The sequence below is a fragment of the Dasypus novemcinctus genome, chromosome 19 (genome assembly GCF_030445035.2).
Source record: "Dasypus novemcinctus isolate mDasNov1 chromosome 19, mDasNov1.1.hap2, whole genome shotgun sequence".
Classification (NCBI taxonomy): Eukaryota; Metazoa; Chordata; class Mammalia; order Cingulata; family Dasypodidae; genus Dasypus; species Dasypus novemcinctus.
The window spans coordinates 22,578,497-22,594,444 of NC_080691.1; the positions used below are offsets into that span (position 1 = coordinate 22,578,497).

General features: G+C 45.7%; 1 protein-coding gene across 1 annotated transcript in view; it reads left to right on the forward strand.

Moving 5' to 3' along the window:
• The window catches only part of RPH3A (rabphilin 3A), a 110,171-nt gene that overhangs the window by 38,953 nt on the left and 55,270 nt on the right, over positions 1-15,948 (forward strand). The gene's annotated exons all lie outside the window — the stretch shown is intronic.

Here is a 15,948-nt window from a genome sequence, read left to right on the forward strand (position 1 = left end):
TATTGTTTTGCAGGGGTTGGAGTGATAAACTAGAATTCTGAGCTCCAGGCTCCAAATTGCAGGAATCCTGGGGATCTGGAAAAAGACTGACCTGGCACTCAGGAGACCTGGGCTCCGGTCCTGGGCCTGAGCTCGTTCAGTGAATGGCCTCTGGCCAGCTCTTCCCCTCTGAGCTCTGTTTCCTCGTCAGTCAAATAGGGACGGGCATTAGATCACAGCTTGCAAACTGGCAGGCCACCGGCTATTTAGTTTTTCTAAAATCAGGAGATTTTGCATCAAAGCCCAAGTTTCTGGCTTTTCTTTGGGGAAAAAAAATGGCCTGTCAATACCAAGCCAGAATTCTATCATGCCAACAATTCAGCAGGAGCTGAGCAGCAGCAGGTATCTTTACCTGGACAAGAATAGTCCAATTTTCCACAGTCCCCACCCTTCACTATTGTATCTCCAACACCTAGTCTACTTTTTCTCATTTATGTTACCCATCCATCCCTGGCAGCTTTCCTGGATTAGATGACTTCCAAAGTCTTTTAATGTGACGCATGTGTGTGTACATATAGGGTGCAGTATTTTAGGGTCAGTTTCAGAGTTTAAATTCAGGGTAGAGCAACTGAGGCTGTGGTTGTTTTTGTGGAAGTACATGCCTTCCATGTACAGGAAGGGGTACTTGTTTGCCAAAGATTGTGACTTGCCCAAGGAATGTGGAAAAAGCTTTTTAACAAAGGTTCCCTCCTTGTTGGAGACTGGTGTTTCCCTAAGCTTGGTCATTTGATCGCTACCTTCACAATTTTCACTTTATTTCTGAACATCACTGTTACTGTTTTTTATTAAATTGACTCATTTGAAAAACATAAACACTTTTACTTAGCAAGGAACTGTTAGGTAACAATGCAAGTAGAAAATCAGATTACAGTCTCCATGAACAAACATAACTGTAAAAATAAATATAATTAAAAGGAAATAATGTTTTTAAATTTCAGCTATATATTGGGGCCTCCCAGGGCTCACAATATGCAGTGTTTTCATTATTTCTCAGTACTACGTATTTTTAAATTTCCCTTATGATTTAGTCTTTAATCCAAGAGTTATTTAGAGGTATGTTGTAAAATTTCCTAATGTTTGAGGCTTTTCAATTTATTATTATTTTGTTACCAATCACTATTTAATTGCATTGTGGTCAGAGAACATAATGTGTATGACACAGATTCTTTGAAAGACGTTAAGATTTGGTTTATGGCCTAGGATATCCTCATTTTTTTTAGAGGTTCCATGGGTACGTGAAAAAATGTGTATTCTCTAATTATTGTTTGCAGGGTCACTCACATTAAAGCAAGTTTATGAGTTCCACCCATGAAACTTTTTTTTTTCTGTTTGCAAGTACTGTGTTGTAATCTCCTTCAGTGATGGTAGATTGTCAATTTCTCCCAATGGTTTATGTGTTTTAGGTTTAGGTGTAGATTGAGAACTGGTAGCTAGTCCTGAAGAGTTGAACCTTTGTAGTGTTCCTCTTTATCTCAAATAATGATTTTATTTTTTACCTAATTCAATTTTGTCTGATGTTAAAAAGCAACATTACCTTTCTTTGGCTAGTATTTCTCCATCCTTTTATTTTCAACCTGTCAGACCTCTTATATTTTAGGTAAGAGACTATAAACAAAATGTAGCTAGATTTTATTTCATCTTGTTATTGTTTAATCCGATTTGACAATTCTTATCTTTTACCTGCTGTGTTTAATCCATTTACGTTTACTGTAGTTACCAGGAGTTGGCAAACATTTCCTGTAATGGACCAAACAGTAAATATTTCAGGCTTTGCAGCCTACTTGGTCTCTGTTATTCAACTTGTGCTATTCAGCTATTCAATTTGCACTATCGTAGCAGAAAAGTAACAATGGTAATATGTAAATTAATCGGCATGGCTACATTCCAATAAAACTTTATTTACAGAATTAGGTGGCAGGCTGCATTTCTGTGTGAGCTGGACTTTGCCAAACCCTTATGGAGTTGAACATTTCAACTGTCTTATTTGTGCTTTCCCTTGTTTCTCTTTTTTCCGTGCTGCTTTTTTTTTCTTTTTTTTGGTCTTCCTCCCTTTTATTTTTACCAATTTGGGTTTTTGAAGTTCTGTTTTTCCCTTTATGAGTTTGAAGGTCCTAGTCTATTCCTATCACTTTAATGGCTATCCATAAAATACGCCATCATTTAATCAACCCACCCTAAAGTTAACCCCAGCCTTGACCTCTCCCTGTGGAACAACACAAGCTGATCACACCTCTCCAGCAGCACTTGCACTCTGAACCCTCCCGGCCACATGCTCGTCTGCTCTAGTCCTTCAGTTTAATTTTCCTACGAAACCCCACACACTAGACATCACTATTTTATACAGGGAGTGATGTTTGTTTAGATTTATCTGCCTGTTTTCTCATTTCTTTGTTCAAGATTCAAATCTTCCTGCAGCTCAGAACTTCCCGCTGGATGACTTTCCTTCTTCTTGAACTTCACCTTTCCTTCGTCCCATTCCCTTGTTGGTAAACTCTCTCTGACTTTGTTTATCTGAAAACGTCTGCCTACTCCTTGTTCTTGAAGGTGACTCTCCTCTACGTAGACTTCAGTCGCATGTGCCTGTTAAGGCATCTTAAGTCAACAAATTGCTCTTCCCTTATAGGTGACTTGTATTTTCCCTCCATCCACCTGTAAAATTGCTTTGGCCTTCTGCAGTTTCACTACAATGCGTTCGAGTGTGGACTTAACTATTCTTTTTCATACTCAGTATTTGTGCTTCCTGAAAATGTGGATTCATGTTTTTCAACAGTTCTAGAAAATTCTCAGCATTATCTCTTCAAATATTCCCTCTTCCCCAATTCTCCCTATTTCCCCCATCTGGAATCTAATCAGATATATGTTAGATCTTTCAAGTCACTTATCCTCTCTTTAATATTTTCTACCTCTTTGTCTCTCTGCTGCGGTTTGGACAATTTCTTCACATCTTGTCATTCTGGTTATAATCTATCTTCGAACCTATTATTTTGCCATTAAAACACCCCAGTGCTTTTTTTTTATTTTAAGAGTTAGACTTTTCATTTCTAAGAATTCTTTTTCATTCTTTTTGATATCTTCTTGACCATTTCTTGAGATTCTTGCTTCTTGCTCAGTTTTTAATCCACGTTTTATTTCTTTAAGCATATCACATGCAGTAATTTCATATTCTTTATCCAATAATTATTATACCTGAATCAGTGGTGTGCTGGAGTTGGTCCATACTGACTCATGAGAGGTTAAACTTTCAGTAATTTTGTGAGCCAATTGTTAAACATAGCCTTTATTAAAAATTAAGTTATGTAGGCTTACAATTAAAGTACATTAAACACAAAGGTGCCAAATATATAAAATTCACCACTTCCTAATGATTTCACTATATTTTATTATTCTGTGTCCTTTAGGTGATTTACCTCTATTGTACCTAGGTGGTGGAACTATTATATACACATAGAGTACTATAAATAGCTACTGTACATTTCTTTCCAACTCTGCATTCAGTGACATCATGTTGATAGCTCGAAATCAGCCACGGTGGGGCTTTTTCCCTAGAGCTGGCTGTTCACATTTACCAGCACACCTTGGCCTAAAGTCCTTGACAATCTACGTTTGCTGTTTACTGTGCCTGCAGATTTTCAGTCCTAATAAATTGCTTCTCTGAAAGCTTAGTAATTTTTTATTGTGTGCTTAAGCTGTGAGAATCCTGCAGTCCTACACGGGGGGTATTTTTCTTGGGGGGAAATTTGCCTTTGCTCCCCCTGGGCGTCAGGTGTGCTCCAGGGAGGCTTGGTTTAGCTCTCGTGGAGGGCCCTGGCTCAGGGTGGCAGGCCTGGGTGCAGCGTCCGGGGTGAGCCCCGAAACCCTGCTGCTGCTGGCACTAGCGCACTGCTAGTACCTCCCTGCCGTGGATTCAGCTGGCTGGGCTTTCTTTTTCTTTTTTATAAAGTAGCTCGAAAAGGGTATAATTAATGCATATTCAACAGCATATATTTAAAGCAAACAGTGTGATAAATTGTAAACTATGTATATACCTTGAAACAGTCACAGACATCACGATAAGAAGCACCTCCCTCTGTCCCAAAAGTTTCCTTGTGCCTCTCTGCAACCCCTCCTTAATATTCCTCCCTCTCCTTCCCCCTAGGTTACCTCTGGTCTTCCTTCTGTAACTACGTTTAGTTCGCGTTTTCTAGGCTTTTATATAAGTGGAAGTGTACAGTATGTACTCTTGTTGGTTTTTTTTTGGGGGGGTGGTGTCTGGCTTCTTTCACTCAGCATGATTATTTGGAGATCCAGCCGTATTGTTTTGCATATCAATAGTTGTTCCTTTATATCGCTGATATTCCACGATGTGGATGTTACCATAATTTGTGTATCCATTCATTGATGGACATTTGGGTTGTTTCCAGTTTTTGGTTATTTCAAATAAAACATTGTGTGGATATAAGTTTTCATTTCTCTTGGGTAACTAACTAGGAGTGGAAAAGCTTAGTCATATGGTCAGTGTATGTTCAACTTTTTAAGAGATTCCAAATTGTTTTCCAAACTCATCATGCCATTTTAAATTTCCACCAGAAGTGAGTGAAGGGGGTGGGTGTAGCTCAGTGGTTGAGCACCTGCTTCCCATGTATGAGATCCCAGGTTCAATCCCTGGTACCTCCTAAGGAAAAAAAAAAAAAGAACTTGTAAGAGTGAAGCAAATTCTATGTCTGGTGGAAAGCGCACTGTTCTGGGGTCAGGAGACGTGAAATCCAGAAGTGTATTAGAGTTCCAGTTTCTCCACATCCCCAACACTCGGTATGATTGGGTCTTTTAATTTCAGCCATTCTAGGGTATGCGTAATGCTATTTCACTGTGGTTTTCATTTGCATTTCAGTAATGACTAATGGGCATAAGGACCTTATCATGTACTTTATGCCATTTGTATACGTTTTTTGGTGACGTACCTGTTCAAATAATTTGCCCATTTTAAAATCAGGTCTTCTATCTTCTTGTTATAAATTTCACAAGTTTTTGTTAATATGTTACAGATATAAGCCCTTTGTTGGATAGATATTTTTAAATACTTTCTCCCAGTTTATGGCTTGGCTTTTATTTTTCATAATAGTCTTTTGGAAAAAAAAAAGTATTTGTTTTTTCTTTTATTTTGATGATGACCATTGTATTGATTTTTGTTTGTTTGTTTTGAAAGGGTAAGCAGACTTTGGAGAGTTCCTTACTTTCTGCAACTCTAGAACTTCACCTAAAAATGTTTTCATTTCTCTAGGACCTTATTATATATTGATGAAGGGCCTTTCTGGATTATAGTCTACTCATATAGTCTCTGAAACAAGTCTCCTGTCTTATTTTTGCTATTAATATGCTTTTATTTAAAGGACTGGAATATGTCTTTTTATATATATATATATATATATATATATATATATCTTTAAAAAATTTTTAAAGATACTTAGATTATATAAATGTTACATAAAAAATATAGGGGATTACCATATGCCCCACTCCCTACCCCCCACATTTTCCCACATTAACAAAATCCTTCATTAGTGTGGTACATTTGTTACAACTGATGAACAAATTTTGGAGCATTGCCACTAAGCGTGGCTTATAGTTTACATTGTAGTTTACACTTTCTCTCTCACAAATTTGTAAGTTAGGACAAGATATATAATGACCTGTATCTGTCATTGCAGTGTCATTCAGGACAATTCCAAAATCCTGATAATGTCCCCAAATTACACCTATTTTTCCCTCTCCTCCCCTCAGAACCTCCAGTGGCCCCTGCCTCCACATCAATGATAAAAACGACCTAAAACATCCTCTAGTTGTAGGAGTTCTATGGTTTGGAAGACACTGTTGGTTTCTTTTTCAAAAGGAAACTCCTAGTTTCCAAAGCCCTTCCATGAGGTCTTTTTGGGGCCAGTGGTATTTTTGCAAAGAATATTTCATCAGCCAAAAAGAGTGTCACTCTAAGATAAACAGTTGCCTGAAGGGTGGATAGGGTAAAATATTTATTTTATTTAAGAAATGTCAGTTAATTAAAATCCCATCCATCAGAGTTTACTTTAGTCGAGATGAAGCCAAACTATTTGACTTATAATTACATTAAAAGTATTCAAACAGTCTGGACGTCATTTCATTAAAGTGCTCCCAGGCAACTGTGAAACATCTTGGCATTCTGAATGCATCAGGGCTGGCTTGATTGCTACTGCACTTTCTTCAGACATTAAAATTATTTTCCAGTAGATGCTAATGGGTGAATTATAGTCATCACACAAGCTATCTAAGTCTGCTGCAGTGGCAATATGCTCAAGTGACACATCTAATGTCTTTCTCCCATAAGTTAAGAAATCCAGTCTTAATTAACTGCTGGCTAGCCGGATACAGTGACTGCCTTTGTAATTTTCCAACGTCTTCCTTTCTCAGCCTCCTTGTATCTAGCAATCATGTTTGAAACCAGCAATGGAGGATGTGAAAGAAGTGAGTGCACCTGCTTCTTGCTTCGTTCGGGCAGTGGCTCACCTCTCTGTGTTGAGAACACATGGGGGTAAATGCTGGGCTCTTTCCAAAACTGGTATTTCTAGATAGCTTTCAAGTCCACAAGGCATGAAATGCCAGAGAAGGGAGGGACAAAAAGAGGGCATGACCTGCCTGTGGTCATACACCTGGCAAGTGGAGAGGCAGATCTCCTTTCTGGAATGGAAGAACTTAGCGCCCCAGTTTTAGGAAGCAAAAGTTCTACTTGTGGATGCTTCTGTCACTGCCCAGGCTTGTTGTTGACCCTCCGTGTGGTCCTACCCAAGGTTTCAAGCCATGGAAACCAAGGACGATGGCAGTCCTGCAATCCCTGAGTGTGACTTCTCTCTACTGCCAGAAAACCGCTATTCAAATATGTAAATGTTCAACTCGAGTAATCAGTATGTTGAACTGATGGGTCAATGTATCAAAGCCGTGAACTTGATAACCCTTCATTGAGACAGCCTTGTTTTAGATATGCTGAAGTGAGGTAGTAATGAATGAGGAAAAAACGGGAGTAGGTCATGGCATTTTGAACTGTGTGGTTGTTGCATCCAGACCGTATTGGGGTTGTTAGAAGTTTCTTTCCTAACTTTATTTTTCTCTTTCTCCCCTTTCTTTGCCTACCCTCAGTGATAAAGAACAGTGAGTATGATGTTACGACACTTTCATTTTTCTACAAATTGTATTTTATCTCTTTTTCTGATCAAGGTGGCTTGCCCCAAAAGAGAGTGGGTTAAAAAGTGAATGAGCAAATTTTACATATCAAAAACATTTTCAAGTTATTAAAAAGCACATTCATCTCAAGATAAGGAAATTCTTTAAAAAATTAACCCTTGGTAAAAGGATGAAAAGTGTTCCTTAGGGGAGCCCTCAGTTTAATTCTCATTGGTAATTTGTGGGATGCCAGTAAGTTTATTGACCACTCCATGCCCCAGTTTCTGCAGCCTTCTGCTTAGATAAAAAAAAAGTTGACTCATGTAACTGCTGCTCTTAATAAGAGATGATGTTGGACAGAACAGAACTTCTGGGTGTTCTGAGCTATGCAGACAGTGTCTGACCTCCCTGGAGGTCTCCCTGATGTCCCTGTGAGATGCCTTTGACTCAGAGGCCCCATCTTTGCTCACAAGTATTGTGCTTTTAATTGGATTCATTTCCTAAATAGGCATGACAGATTGGCTGCTGGGTCCACTAAATGAGCAGAAGCAGCAGGTCGGCAATTGTTTGGCATGGTCAGAACCTGTGGGAAGTCCTTTGCAGGCTCCCCCTGACGGGGAGGGTGTCACAGAGCTGCAGGCAGGGCACTGGGTCTGGCATCCAAAGACCCAGGTCTGAGCCCTGTTCTCGTGCCCACCAGCACGTGGCCTTGGGCACACCTGTCACCTCCTTGAGTGCTGGCTCTTTCCTTTGTAAAAGAGGTCTAATAACCTCTGTAGCAGTTTGATATAATTGATGAATTCGAAAAAGAAATATTGGATTATGCTTGTAATATGATCTGTACCCGGGCATGATTAAGTTATGATTAGGACTTTGATTGGGTGACATCATTAGGGCGTTGAGTCCCCACCCACCAAGGGGTGGGAACTCAGATAAAAGGCACGGCAAAGGGCAGAGTTGAGGGTTTCTGATGCTGGAGTTTTGATGTTGGAGTTTGGTGCTGAAGACTTAAGCTGGAACCCTGGGAAGTCAGCTCCCAGAGGAAAGAGAAGCCAGCCCCAGGAAGGAAGGAACCCTGAGCCCAGGAGAAGCAAGCCCCAGGAACGTAGGAACCCAGGAAGCCTGAACCCTCACAGACATCGGCAGCCATCTTGCTCCAAATAGACTTTGGTGAGGGAAGTAACTTAGACTTTATGGCCTGGTATCTATAAGCTCCTACCCCAGATAAACACCCTTTATAAAAACCAACCAATTTGTGGTATTTTGCATCAGCACCCCTTTGGCTGACTAATACAACCTCCTTCCTCACAGAGGGATTGTAGGATCAAATGCGATGCACCGGAAAGCTTTGTAAACTGTAAAGCACTGGGCAAAGTCAAGCGAGGTGTGAATCACAGCCTTGCTTTACCTTCGTGTTTATACATATATCACTTTCTTAATTGGTTCAGTTTTTCAGGCCCAAATGACTACGTCCTTGGCCTATTACCCGCTAAGGGTTTTCCTTAATGCTGAGAAACACTGTTTTAGTTTCCTAGGCTGCTCAAGTGAAACCATGCGATGGCAGCCTAAAAGATGGGAACTTACTACCTCACGGTTTTGAAGCTACAAGAGAGCACACGCCAAGGCGTCCTGAGGTGGTGCTTCCCCCCCAGGGGCTGCCGCTCTCCTCGGCTTGTCATGCGGCAAGGCCCACGGCGGCCTCTCCCGGCCTCTCCCTTCCCTTCCGGGTTCTGTTGACTTGAGCTTCCGGCTGCTCCCTCTGTGGGCTTCTCTCTCCGTCTGAACTTCATTCCACTTAGAAAGGCCCCGGGTGATGGGTGAAGACCCAGCCTGAAAGAACGGGGTCCCACCCTAACCGAAGGAGCCTCAGCAAAACGTCCTACCCTGGGTTCATACCCGCAGAGCGGATCAGGTGGGAGGACGTATTTTTCTGGGGTACATGCAGCTCCAAACCACTCTAAACCCTTAACCAGAAGCCCCGGGGCCATCCTTGTCATCCGTGCTCGGTGCCTCCGCTTCTCCATCTGTCGGCCAGGAGCTTCGAACAAGCTGACTGCTAAGGACCATGTGAATACGCGACAATCTCTGTTGTTGGTGGGTAAGACCCTGGCCTGGTAGGATCTGCTTTTCACGAATATCCTGAGTACATCATTCAAGCACACCGAGGGGAGACTTGGAGACGTTGTCAGATGAGAAATATGAGCATCACAGGAGAGCGGTTTGTGCCTCCAGGGATGTCGAGGCACCTAGAGGCAGCCTGAGAGCTGGAGGTTGACAGACAGCGTGCCAGTCAGTCCTCCTGCGCGCCTCCCCCTCTCCTCCTCTCTTTATTTCTCCCTTTAGTAGAAGATACTTACTAAGTGCCTACTGTGGACCAATCACTGTGCTAACCACCAGGGATCCTAGGAAAGACAAAGCATGGGGGGGTGGCAGGAGTGTGTGTTCAGGGGGGTCTACAAACAAACAAAGAGCGAGTTGCCAACAAATAAACTCTGGTGTGTTAGGAGACATAGAGTAGAACTGCAACAGGCACAAAGTGGAGCAACCAGATGTGGGGGCCAGGAGGGGAGGGCTTCCTGGAAGAAGTGATGTATAAGTTGAAGGGAGAGTGAAATGAGAAAGAGACACAGGAGCCCCAAGGAGGGGGAACAGCATGTGCACAGCCCAAATGTGAGAGAAGACATGGAATTTGAGAAGGACCGAAGGGACGTCTCTTTGGCTGAAAAGGTTAGCGGGAGCCTGAGGTCCCGTTGGCATCCTGGGGTGAGGACTGCAGCGTCCCTCGGCACCCCTTTAGTCTGGTCGGGATCAATGTCATCCCTGTGGGTTTTTCGTTTGCTTGTTTGTTTCCATACGGGTCACGACGGCAACCAGACCCGTGTGAAACATTTCGTGGTGAGGCCGCACCTCCTCCCCCATCTTTTCCTCCGGGATTCATAAAAACCCCACTCCCAGGGTGGTGAAAAGACTTCCTGCTGCCATCTGCCAAGGCTGGTGTCCTGGGGAGAGAGGGCGGCTGGGGAGGCAGGAGGGAAAGGAAACGGATTCATTTTCTGCACGCCACTGCTGTTTAATGCCTCAGAGCCTCTGTGCCCTGACAGCCCTTCCATCATCCCACTCCTTCTGGGGGTTATAATTTATTCATCGAGACACCTGGTGGGGTATTTATTATGTGACTATTGTGTTCACGAAATGAAGAATCAAGGTGGAGGCAGGCAGGGGGTGGAAGTCTGTGCTTGGCGGTTTTTAGGGAGAAACACCTGTGACGCGCTGCCACCTGGCACGGGACTGCTCGCCTTTGCTCGCGGGGAACGCCGGGAGGTACATTCAGATCGCAGCGAGCCCTGTCTGGAAGGCCCGTTTCTCGAGTCCCCGACCGCACCTTCCCCGGCCCATTTCTCAGCATATCCTCTCCGTCTTCTGAGTCCCAAGCAGCTGGAAGGCGAGTGCTTCAACTGCAGTAATCATTAGACTTTTTTTTGTTGTTGTTATTAGCAATGAAACTCTTTCTTTGAATAAAGTTTAATAAAGAAGTTATGGGGAAGCGGACGTGGCTCAATGGATGGAGCATCCGCCTACCATATAGGAGGTCCAGGGGTCAATCCCTAGGGCCTACTGACCCATGTGCAGCTGGCCCACACGTAGTGCTGTCGCACGCAAGGAATGCCGTGCCACGCAGGGGTGTCCCCCGCGTAGGGGAGCCCCATGCTCAAGGAGAGTGCCCCTCAAGGAGAGCTGCCCAGTGTGAAAAAAGCACAGCCTGCACAGGAATGGTACCACACACACAGAGAGCTGACACAACAAGAGGATGCAACAAAAAAAGAGATGCAGTTTCCTGGTGCTGCCTGATAATGCAAGCAGATGCAGACAAACACACAGTGAATGGACACAGAGCAGACAATGGGGGGGAAGAGGAGAGAAATAAATCTTAAAAAAATAAAGATATGTATCTGGCAGGTAAGAGTAGAGCTTATAAAATATTTTAGTACCTGTGAGCACTCAAAATACCATAGTGAACTTCATACAAATGTAATTTAAAATAATAACAAACTCTAAAATAAGTATAGGTAAGTCTAACAAGTTTCACATGTTTTGCCATGGTATATACTGTATTAGTTAGATTTTGCTGTGTAACAAACCATCTTAAAACTCAATGGCTTAGAACAACAATTATTTATCCTCAGGATTTGGGGCTTGGCTAATGGCTCTGCTGATCCGGCTGGGCTCCCACAGGCATCTATGGGTTGGCCTGATCTAGGATGGCCTTGGCTGGAATGATTCTGTTACATTCTACCTGTCTCTCATCCTCCAGCAAGCTATCTTGGGCATGTTCTCATGGTGGTGGCAGAGGTATAAGAGAGTAAGTGGGAACACATGAGGCCTTTGGAGGCCTAGCCTCAGACTTGGCCTGCGTTTTATTGGCCAAAGAAAGTCATAAGTTGAGGTTACTTTCAAGGGATAGGAAAATAGACTCTGACTCTTTGGCAAGAGGAATTTCAAAGTCACAGGGCAAAAGGCATGGATACAGAGAAGGGGCTATCATTGTAAAAAGTCATTATTTCATGCTTTTATTAAAATAGAAAATAATCAGTTCTTTCAAATATGTTTCTCTGTTTTCTGTGTTGATAGTCTTGCTTGGCTAGTGTTGGGCAATCTGGCATTGCCACTCTGCTGAAGTGAGGCTGGGGGCTGGTTGCCTGCCTACTCCGATCCCCCAAGTCTCACTCCCTTGCTACCCTCTGAGATTTCCGGGTATCTGTAGAGAACAGTTGGAAAACAAAGGCAGAGAAGATCTTGGGGGAGGAGACAGCAGGTGCCCTTCAGTGTTTCTCTCTCCAGGAAGCACTGCCCTCAGTGTGGGAATTAGAGTGAAGGCAGGCCAGCCCTACGTGCATTGACCGATGCAGCCGAAGGGACCCTTGGTGATCTGAGACTTTAGCTCTGGGAGTCAAGGTACCCTTAGAGTCCCAGCAAGAAGGAGACATCAACTCTAGGCCCTGTGACATTTTTATACTATTAATATTCCCGCTTAGATGAGGAAACGGATGTTGAGAGGCAGGGCCGCAGTGCACAAGCTAATAAATGACAGACTTGGGATGCCAATCAATCACTCAGCCAAGTCAAGGAGAGCGCGGGCGGGTGCACAGCAGGTCCTCTATTATTTTTCTGCATTGGATACAGTACCCCCAGGAGCACGTCCAAGGAAAGCAATACTTGGCTCTCCAGCTTTGGTCTTTAACGAGAGCCCGACACCAGATCCTGGTCTCCAGGGCTGGAATCCTGTGCCCGGACGCCCTGAACAGGGGAGCCTCTACCCTTTCAAGAGAAGCAATTCTTGGGTTCCCATCTCACATTGCTTCCAGCCCAGGGGAGGCCTACACAGGCCCATTCTCTCCCCTGAGAGCAAAGGCTTTTGTTGGAGAAGTGGGATCTTGTTTCCCTCTGTTTGCTTTTGGAATTAAAACGTGAAAATCCACAGGAGGCTTGAGAGTCCCCACTGCGACCCGTCGATGACATTTTCACACACTGGATGAGCTGCACATCAGCCACGTGTTGTGGAGCAGAGGCTGGGGAAGGGGCTGGAGATGCCGGCAGCCTCCGGCAGGCCTTCTGCTCATCTGCATTGGAGGCAGGTCTCCCGGGTGGTCCCTCTTGGGGATCCCCGGCCCCTCGCAAACATCCTACTCGGGTCACTGGAGCCGTGCACGTCCAGCAGCGGGGGCGTCCTGTGCTTGGGCGAGAGGCATGGGCCCAAGCCTGGCCCGTGGCTGGCCATGTCCACGACCAGCTTGTGAGCCAGGATCACGGCCACGGGGGAGTCCACGCTGGGGCTGGGTCCCGCCAGGTTCGGTTTTGGTTACTGAGCCGCTTTATTTTTATTTATTTTATAATTTTTAAAAAAAATTTATTTCTCTCCCCTCCCCCCCAGTTGTCTGCTCTCTGTGTCCATTCGCTGTGTGTTCTTCTGTGACTGCTTCTATCCTTATCAGCAGCACCGGGAACCTGTATTTCTTTTTGTTGCGTCATCTTGCTGTGCCAGTGAGCCGCTTTAGAAAGGCGGGAAGTAGAGTGAGGGGCATCAGAAGAGCAATCAAGGAAAAAACGTGGGGAAGAAAGGAGGGAGAAGGGCGGTTGAGACGGCGACTTCCAGGGAATACCACAGGAACCCGGGGAGGTGGCCGAATTCGGTCATAACTAAGGTCCCTTCCGGGAGCGTCTGCTCTTTGGGAAGGGTGGGTGGTCTTCACTGTGCCAAGCCTGTATGTCTTTTAAACACATCGGGAAAAATATCTGGCTGGGGTCTACTGACATGCCATAAGGAAGGCCTTTCTAACAGAACCATCTAGAACAGCACAGACTCCTTAGGAGAGAGTGAGCCCTCCATCACAGGGAGTATTCGAGCAGGGCTGGAAGGGCACCTTCTAGGGAAGCTGTGACACACAGATTTAAGGCACCACCCCCCAAGATTTCCACCTCCTGGTGTTCACTCCTGGGTGTGGGCAGGGCCTACAGAGTATGGCCAAGGTGATGGACGTCACTCCCACGAGGACGTTACGAAGCATAAGATGCCATCTTAGCAGCCTGGAGCTGGAGATGATCCCTGCCGGCTTGAAGACATGAGGACGGCGCAGGATGATGGTGAAGTCAGCCTAGTGAGGTGCTGTGGACCCTTCTAGGTGCAGAGTGGCCTTGGCCAGCAGCCAACACCAGGGCCCGCAGCCCTACAGCTGCAGGGGAAACGAAATCCGCCAACAACCTGAAATTGCTTGGAAAGGGATTCTTCCCCTGTCAAGCTTCCAGATGAGGATGCAGCTTGGCGGACACCTCGATTTCTGCCTCTTGAGACCCTTAGCAGAAGACCCATTCAGCCACGGCTGGACTTCATGAACGGGGTTGTTTTAGGAACTTGTCCTGCAACAATAGAAAATGCGTGCGGATGCTGGAGGTGGGGCTCCATGCCACGCTCTCCATCCTCCAGGATTTCTCCAGTTATCTGATGCTGCAGAACGAATCGCCCCAAACCCAGTGGCTTAAAACAACAGAAATCGTTTCTTACCTTTCACGGTTTCTGTTAGCAGGAGTGGCCTGGCTGGGTGGTTCTGGCGCAGGCAGGTGTGGTCATCCACCGGCTGGGGCTTGATGGCTGGATGGGCCACTCAGCTGGGTGGCAAGGGACCTCTGGCTGCTGGCTGGAGGCCCTCGTTGCTCTCCACGTGGGTCTCGCCGCAGGGCTGCTTGAGTGTCCTCGCAGCATGGCAGCTGGCTCCCCGACAGCGAGCTTTCCAGGGACCCAGGCTTGGAAGTCACACTGTCGCTGCCACTATATCTTGCTGGTTCCACAGGCCCAGCCTGGATTCGGCACGGGCGGGCGTGAAGGCCAGGGGGCGGGGGCCCTCGGGGACCCTCCTGGGGCTGGCTGGTGTTGTGTTGCCTCCTTGTGGATGCTGCCCACTCTCTCACCTGCTGCCTCTTCCATGACCTTCCCTTTCCCAGCTCCAGCTTACCTGTCGGGGACCAGCCCTGGCTCTGTGGCCCCTCAGGTGTATGTCATTTGGGCAGCCCTCTTCAGGGAAGAGAACACATAAAATATCTTGCTTTTATACATTTTTCAAATCAAGTGGCCATTCCTAGGCCCTTGAAGGGGCCTCAGCAAATGAGCTTCACTGGCATCCCAGCGACGCCTCTGCAGAGCCCTGGCCTAGATGTCCCTTCCTCAAGGAGCACTCCCTGGTCCCCCAGATAAAGAACATCCACCGCTGCAGTGTCCCCACAAGGCACAGTTGTAAGCAGATGTTTAACATCCCTTTTCACCACCAGGGACCATTTTATTTTTTAAAAAAACAAACTCTTTGGATATGCTTCTTCTTTGCCAGGCACGGTTCTAAAGGCTGTGGAGGCAGAACAAGCTGCAGACAAGGTCCCTGTCCTCCTGTAATAAATATTCTGGTAGAGGGAGAAAGGCAACAAACAAGTAAACAAAAAATAAAACACAATAATTTCAGATAGTGATGGGGGCAATGAAGAAAGTGAACCTGAGTCACGGAAAGATCAAGGAAAGCCTCTCTGAGGTGTTGGTATTTGAGCCCAGACGGGAAGGCTGAGAAGGAGCCAGTCATGGGAAGATCTTGGTGGGAGAGAGGTGTTTCTGCTGGCAAGGACAGCAGGTGCAAAGATCCTGGGGCAAAGAGCAAGAACAGGGACATGGATGTGGCTCAATGGATAGAGCATCCGTCTACCATATGGAGGGTCCAGGGTTCCAACCCCAGGGCCTCCTGACCTGGCCCACGCACAGTGCTGCAGTGCGAAGGAGTGTCATGCCACACAGGGGCACCCTCATGTAGGGGTGCCCCATGCACAAGGAGTGTGCCCCATAAGGAGAGCCACCCCATGTGAAAAAAAGCGCAGCCTGCCCAGGAGTGGCGCCGCACACGGAGAGCTGACACAGCAAGATGACACGACAAAAAAGAGATTCAGTTTCCCACTGCTGCTGGATAATGCAAGCAGACACAGAAGAACGTATAGTGAATGGACACAGAGAGCAGACAACAGGCGGAGGGAGAGAAATAAAATAAACCTTGAAAAAAAAAAGAGCAAGAGCAGGAGGCCAGTGCGGTGGGAGCGTGGTGACACAGGGGAGTCGGGACGATGCGGGCTGAGAGGCAGGCGAGGATACATTCCACGGGACTTGGTAGCACGGGCAAGGAGCCTGGGTTGAATTGCAAAGCCATGAGAAGTCATCGGAGG